This window comes from Panthera tigris, chromosome E1 (genome assembly GCF_018350195.1).
Source record: "Panthera tigris isolate Pti1 chromosome E1, P.tigris_Pti1_mat1.1, whole genome shotgun sequence".
Taxonomy (NCBI): domain Eukaryota; kingdom Metazoa; phylum Chordata; class Mammalia; order Carnivora; family Felidae; genus Panthera; species Panthera tigris.
Genome location: NC_056673.1, coordinates 32,045,434 through 32,052,392, shown reverse-complemented (window position 1 = coordinate 32,052,392; position 6,959 = coordinate 32,045,434).

Genomic DNA, 6,959 nt, shown 5'->3' with positions numbered 1-6,959 from the left:
ATTTATTTATTTATTTATATAATTTATTGTCAGATTGGTCTCCATACAACACCCAGTGCCTTCCTTCCTGCCCATCACCCACTTTCCCCCCCTTCCCCACCACCCCCCATCAACCCTCAGTTTGTTCTCAGTATCCAAGAGTCTCTTATGGATTGCCTCCTTCCCTCTTTAGAACGTTTTTTTTTTCCCTTTCCCCTCCCCCATGGTCTTCTGTTAAGTTTCTCAAGATCCACCTATGAGTGAAAACATGATATCTTTCTCTGACTTACTTCACTTAGCACAATACCTTCCAGTCCCACCCACGTTGCTGCAAATGGCCAGATTTCATTCTTTCTCATTACCAAGTAGTATTCCATTGTATATAATTTCAAGCTTTGCCATTGAGTAGCTGTGTGACTTCAGACAAGTAATTTGACTTTCTGTATTCTTCATTATTCTTAAATCTTTTTTTTTTAAGTCTAGAAATGCAACACTAATTTCACAGAGTGATATTGGAAAATCAACATTAAAATGTTCAGTAAAAGATTTTATTGATAATCTTCTGGGATGCTAAAGATAGAAACATGGGCATATAATTATCTCTGCCTTTAAGGAACTTATCATTTAAATGAGGAGACAAAGCCTTGCACAACTGAGAAATACATTTAAAAAATGTGTTATCCTGGTATAAAAGGTACTATGGGACAACAGAAGTTGATGGTTAATTTAGCCAAAGGGGTATTGGAAAACTTCCAAAATGATCCACTCCTGAGTCTGGAATGATGAAGGAAGAAACTGGTAGATCTAAAATGAAAAAATGGGGGTGCCTGGCTGGCTTAGTCAGTTAAATGCCTGACTTCAACTAAAGTCATGATCTCATGGTTCATGAGTTTGAGCCCCACATCAGGGTCTCTGCTGTCAGCACAGAACCTGCTTGGGATTCTCTGTCTCCATCCCTTTATACCCTTCCCCTGCTTGTTCTCTCTTTCTCTCTCTCTCTCAAAAATAAATAAACTTTTTTTAATAAAATAAAAGGGCCACCTGGGTGGCTCAGTCAGTTAAGCGTCTGACTTCAGTTCAGGTCATGATCTCATGGTTCGTGGATTCAAGCCCCGCACTGGGCCCCGCGTCGGGCTCTGTGCTGACAGCTCAGAGCCTGGAGCCTGCTTTGGATTCTGTGTCTCCCTCTCACTCTGCCCCTCCCCTGCTCACACCCTATGTCCCTCTCAAAAATGAATAAACATTAAAAAAAATAAATAAAATAATAAAATAAAATAAAGTGAAATGAAAGAATAGATATTCAAAGCAGTAAGTAGGCTGAATTCTTTGGTATTAGGAAAGGAAAACCAGCCAAAAGCTGGCTCAACACCGTCATTCTCAATAAAATGTAGGCTCTTTGAGAGCAGGGACAATATATTACTTGGTTTATATTTTTAGCATCTCACATGATCCCTGACACTATAGAAACTCAACACTCGTGTGGGGATATTTGTATTTCCTGTCAGTTTCACCTAGCTAGGGTTGACGGAAAAGTATAGATCTTTGTTTTAAAAAAAATCAATATATTTTGAGAAATTATTCTGTCTAGTAGCAGAAAGTAAAATCTTTGGATGGGCAGTTGCCACAAGTGAATGTCTTGTCTTTAGCCTTTGCTTATCTGACAAACAGTCTAAAGAAGGAGTCATATCCTCACATTGGCCCCTACCTGGCCTCAGCTCTCCAACCTGACATCTAGCAAGCAGCTCCATGGAACACCTGCTAATGCTAGTCATCTGTCTTAGCCACAGGGCTCCTCTAGGTCCTTTGGCATCCACTGTCCCATCTCTGCCACAGTCAGCCCTACAGGAAAACATTTGGTTCTTAGCTGCCACCTACCAGAGATGCACCCTGAGGCCCTGGAGGCGTGGATTCAGCCACTGCTTGGCCACATGCAGTTCTCTCTACACTTGCAAGGGACTCATAAACGTCTTAAAACCCAACCAGGAATCTGAACATAGGACTCCTTGGGTCCTTAAATCATTGTAGGGTTTGACCACCACCTTTTAGGGTATGTTTCAAAGAGAAGATGATACACAACATACTTCTGCCTCTATTATCCCTCTCATGTTCTCTCCCATTCAATACCTCGTGGAATCTTATTTGGGCAAGCAGGTAGGAAAAACTGTTGCTTAAAGAATAAACTTTATAGCATGAGTCCTATAGGTCCATATTTTAGAAAACAAAAGACTCTCCCCCTTGCACTTCTGAAAGCGTTTTCTTGCAAGACCATTGTCTCTAATGTCCATTCCAAAAGTTGATTTTAATATCCAGAAATAGAATATTGACATTAAATTTTATGTTAACAACCCTCTCCTAAAAGGTGTGATCCTATAATTTCCTAGCTGCTAGGGTAAGGAGTGAGAGTACAAGGAAGTATGTTTCAAAGATGAGGCCAATGAAAGAAAAGGGGGAGCTACATCAGTCAATAATTCATTATATTCACACACCTGCCCTCTTCCTCATAAGAAACAAAGGACCAAGAGAAGAGATGAGGTTATTCTTATTGACTCCTGTGTCCCCAGCACCTAAAACAGCACCTGGTACATAAATGAAAATAAATGTTAAATGATGAATTGTACATAAGGTGTCTCAAAGATTTCCCACCAATGCAATCATTCAGAAAAACATTCAGGGATTAAAGGGCAAGAGATAGAAATCTGAGAACATGAATATTTAAAAGAATATTTATAAAGATAGTGGAAAATTATCAGTGAAGAAAGATGAGAAGGAGAGGTCAGAAAAGTAAAAGAAAAACCAGTGGGGGCAGGGGAGGGTGGGAAATTGGCACAGAAAACACTGGAGAAGAGAATTAAAGGAGAGAATAGTTTACAATGTTAAAAAAAATAAAACCACAGATTGAATAAAATAAACAAGAGTAGGTCGGTGGTTTCTGACAATGTATAGGTCACTAATAACATCTGAGATCTCAGCCTGAATGAAATGGTTGGTCCAGAGGTCATTTTGCAAGGGGTTGAAGAGGCAGAGAACAGTCTGGGTAATGAATGTGAAAGTGCTTCATAAATTCTGAACCCCTTTACAAATACAATTAGGATACACAGCTGGTTAGTTTCAGGGTCTGGCTATTGCTCATTCACCAAACTTTCTGAATTCAGCTTTTATTTTTATTTTATTTTATTTTATTTTATTTTATTTTATTTTATTTTATTTATTTATTTATTTTGTCTTCGGGCATACACTTCCTAAAGCTTTAGCAGACTATGTTGCAATCAATGGAGAACTTAAGGAAACAGATGTCCTTAAATTTTAACAGTCTTCTTGGACCTTAACCTAATCTTCCATATATGTCCCACGTGTAAAAAAGCACACTATCATTAAACAATCTCCGAATAGTCCCCACTGTTAGTGCCAGGTCATCTCCCTGATGCCAAAAGTTTAGCAGCTTTAGCTTAGCTTCATGAAAACTTCTGATTTGTTCGGGCAAAATTGATACACATTTAAATATGGCCTTGACTGCAGCCATGAGATTTGGAACATAGTCTACCACTTGGCCATCCCTCAGAACTGGACCGGATTGCGTTCGTTTCAATCCCTCTTCTTTCTTGCCTCGTTTATCTCTGGTTTCCATCTTGTATAGATTCCTTGTCAATCAAGTCAGCTTGCCACATGCAACACAGACTTAAACTATTATTAATCATACTCTGAGAGGTTTCTTTCTCTTCCCTGAGCCCCTACTTCTCAAAAATCCTTATTCTTAATCTCCTTGTAATGACATCTAATTGTCAAAACGTTAATATGAGGCATAAAATAGCAGTTTTATTAGATTAGTTATATATAAATGATTCAGAAAGTAATGAATTGAGTATATTCTTTTTTTAGGGACACTGGCAGGTATTAATATTTAAAAGATGCCGCCACTCTGAGATTTTTCTACCAGAACGCTGCAACTTATCTGTTCGCCCAAGAATTGTTTATGAAGAAAAGTCATCAAATGAAGTAATTTCGTATTTATTTTTATCGGCAAAACAGTGACATCTATTGTTCAATGTTATATAAAATAGAATTTAAAGATCAAAAGCAAAGATCTGAAGCATTCGTTTCAGAATAATAGCTCTCTTAAAACTAATAGGTAATACCTAAACATTCATTTTTAATATGAAATCAAATCCAGCTGATTATTTAGGAATATGAACATTTACTCACTATTCAAAAGCCCCAGGATCTGTCTAGTTGCTAAAAAATAGGGAGGGAGAAATAAGGCAATAAAAATATGGGATGTGATTCTTAAAGTTAGCTGCATTTTACAACAGATGTGTTTTTCTCTTCACAAATCACTCAAATACATACAAATGAAATTTGTGAATGCCCAAACTGAATTATGAGTTCAAGGCAAGTTTCTTTTTCCATCTTGCCCCTGTTGTTAGGTAAATCTATGAACTATAAAAGTTGTTTACCGTCTTGGCTATAGTTTATTGTTTAGTAGAGAACGGGGCTTGACCCGAAGATGATCAATTTCCTTCTAGCTCTTGCTTTTCTCTAAGATGTCATTCACAACCATTCAATTAAGCAAAATTTTTTAAAGTTGACAATACCGAGGCCATGAGGAATCAGAATTCTCAAACACTGCTTGTAAAAGCATAAATCACTACACTCCCTTTTCAAAGCAATTTGACAATATCTTGTAAATTTTAAGATGGACATATCCCATCATCCACCATTTCCATTTGGTAAGCACTCCAGAAAGAATTTTCACACATATATACAAGGATATATTTTCAAGAAATACAACAATGTAATATTGAAAATGTTGTAATAAACTATCTATTATAAGAGAGTAGATAAAATCTTGCACATATATCTATTGATATACTTTAAAACATACAACGGTTGAATTAGAGTCTATCAACATAGGTAAATCTCAGTCAAACAATATTAATAAAAGAAACAAGTTCCAGAATGATATGTGCCAAGTGATCTTATGTATCATGTAAAAGACCTGCATAATATTCTATTCATTTATATGGACACATCATATGTAAAAAAGTATACAACGATCATAAAGATAATAAATACCCCTTTCAGGAGAATGTTCACCTCTGGAAATAAAAGCCAGTGAATGTAGTAAAAAATGGGCACTTAATTACATGGAATCTTAAGTGTTTTCCTTATTGAAAAATAGGTAACAAATCAGAAGCAAAATAAAGCAAAATTAGAAGTTGTTATAAATGAATGGTGGGTGCATTGATTCATATACAAAAATTATACTTTTTAGCATGTTTGAAACCTTTGATAACTTTGTTACAAATGGCATTAAAATACTAGGTTGAGATCATATAGAAAAGTGAGTCTCTAGCTAAATGAATTTCTTTCTGATGAGAGCCAAAATAAATAATTGAGATGATGCAGGGGAACAAAAGAGTTTAATTTTATGAGAAAACATGTAATAAACATGATATGGTTTTTTAAAAAATGATCGGCCAATTCACTGAAAATGATTATATTTGTGGTCATGTGTGAATATGACATTTACCAAACAGCAACAAAAGAAATAAGAGCCTCAACACATGGCCCTTTAAAGAAACCTAAACATGAGACTATAAGCATTTTTCAGTACATGACATGGTAGATAATGTTTCAAAACACGGCTACAAGAACCCTAATGTGACTTCAAAGAGCTTCTGAGCAGTGGTTCACTCTGATTGCAAGACGTTCCATTTGCCAGAAGCTCTAGATACCGCTAATGGAGAGGGAAAAATTGGAGACTGCCCATTGTTACCTGGGGTCTTGGCCCCTGAGAATAGTATATTCTTCTGTTATCAGAATATTTTATTTTAAAATAAATTTCTAAAATAATAAAAAAAATGATCAAACTGATCATCATATTTTGGAAAAATGATCAGCCTTTGAAGATGTAAGACTTAAAAAGTGTAATTTTGGAGAATAACAATGAATGGGCTTTTGTTTTGTTTAGACACCTAGCAGTCTGAAAGCTCTCTCTCTTAAGACGTATGCAACCTCTATAGTCATTGTTTTCAATTAATATTTTTGAGCTTATATTACATGACAACACTCAGTTGAGTGTTCATTGACTTCTCATAGCCTTCTTAGATAAATGTCATGGGGGTTACTGAGGTTTATTTATGTGCAGAGAAAGTTGGAGGAGTCCAGAGAGGACATGCAATCCAAGCTGGGTCCTAACAGAATAGGACAAGAGGCACATATATCACTTCCAGAGTTCTCCTCCCAGCCTACCTTGTACCCTTCATTTCAAGTCTCTTCACTGCCACTTCCTCTCTCCAGCCCTGTATTCAAGTAGGAAGGCTGGTTGTTGCTTTCTACTCACATACAAATTTGAAAACCTGTGCCATGGCTACTATTTTCTGGTCTGGGTTAATATGGAGGAAGCATCTCATGATCTCATGACATCTCCTCACACTTTGCTGAGGGAATATGTCATGGCACAGACTACAAAAAGACATGGAAACTCAGTGGTCAATTGTCAAGTCCCCATGGACATGCTCATGTGGGTAAAGAGGTAAGAAGTTGGGCAACACCATCCATTTAAAGCATATAGGTTGTAGGTAGTTTGGGGTCTCTTATCCTGCCATCTCTAAATATCTCCTTGCCCCCTATTTTTAAAAGTTACCATTCACTTTTATTCATATTAAACGTGTTAATTGTATTAATATTAATAAAATATATATAAACTTTCTATTTCTGACATAAGGAATCACTATAAACTTGGTGGCTTAAAAGGTAGCATACACTTATCGTTCTGCAGGTCAGAAGTCTACTGTCACTGGGCTAAAATCAAAATGTTGGCAGAACTGTATTTCTTTTTAAAGGAGAATTCATTCCTTTGCATTTTCCAGCTCCTGGAGTTTAGCCATATTCCTTGGCTCGTGGCCCCTTTCCTCCATCCTGAAAGCTGGCAAAGTTGCATCTCCCTGATCTCTCCTCTATCATCACCTCTTTCTCTCTGA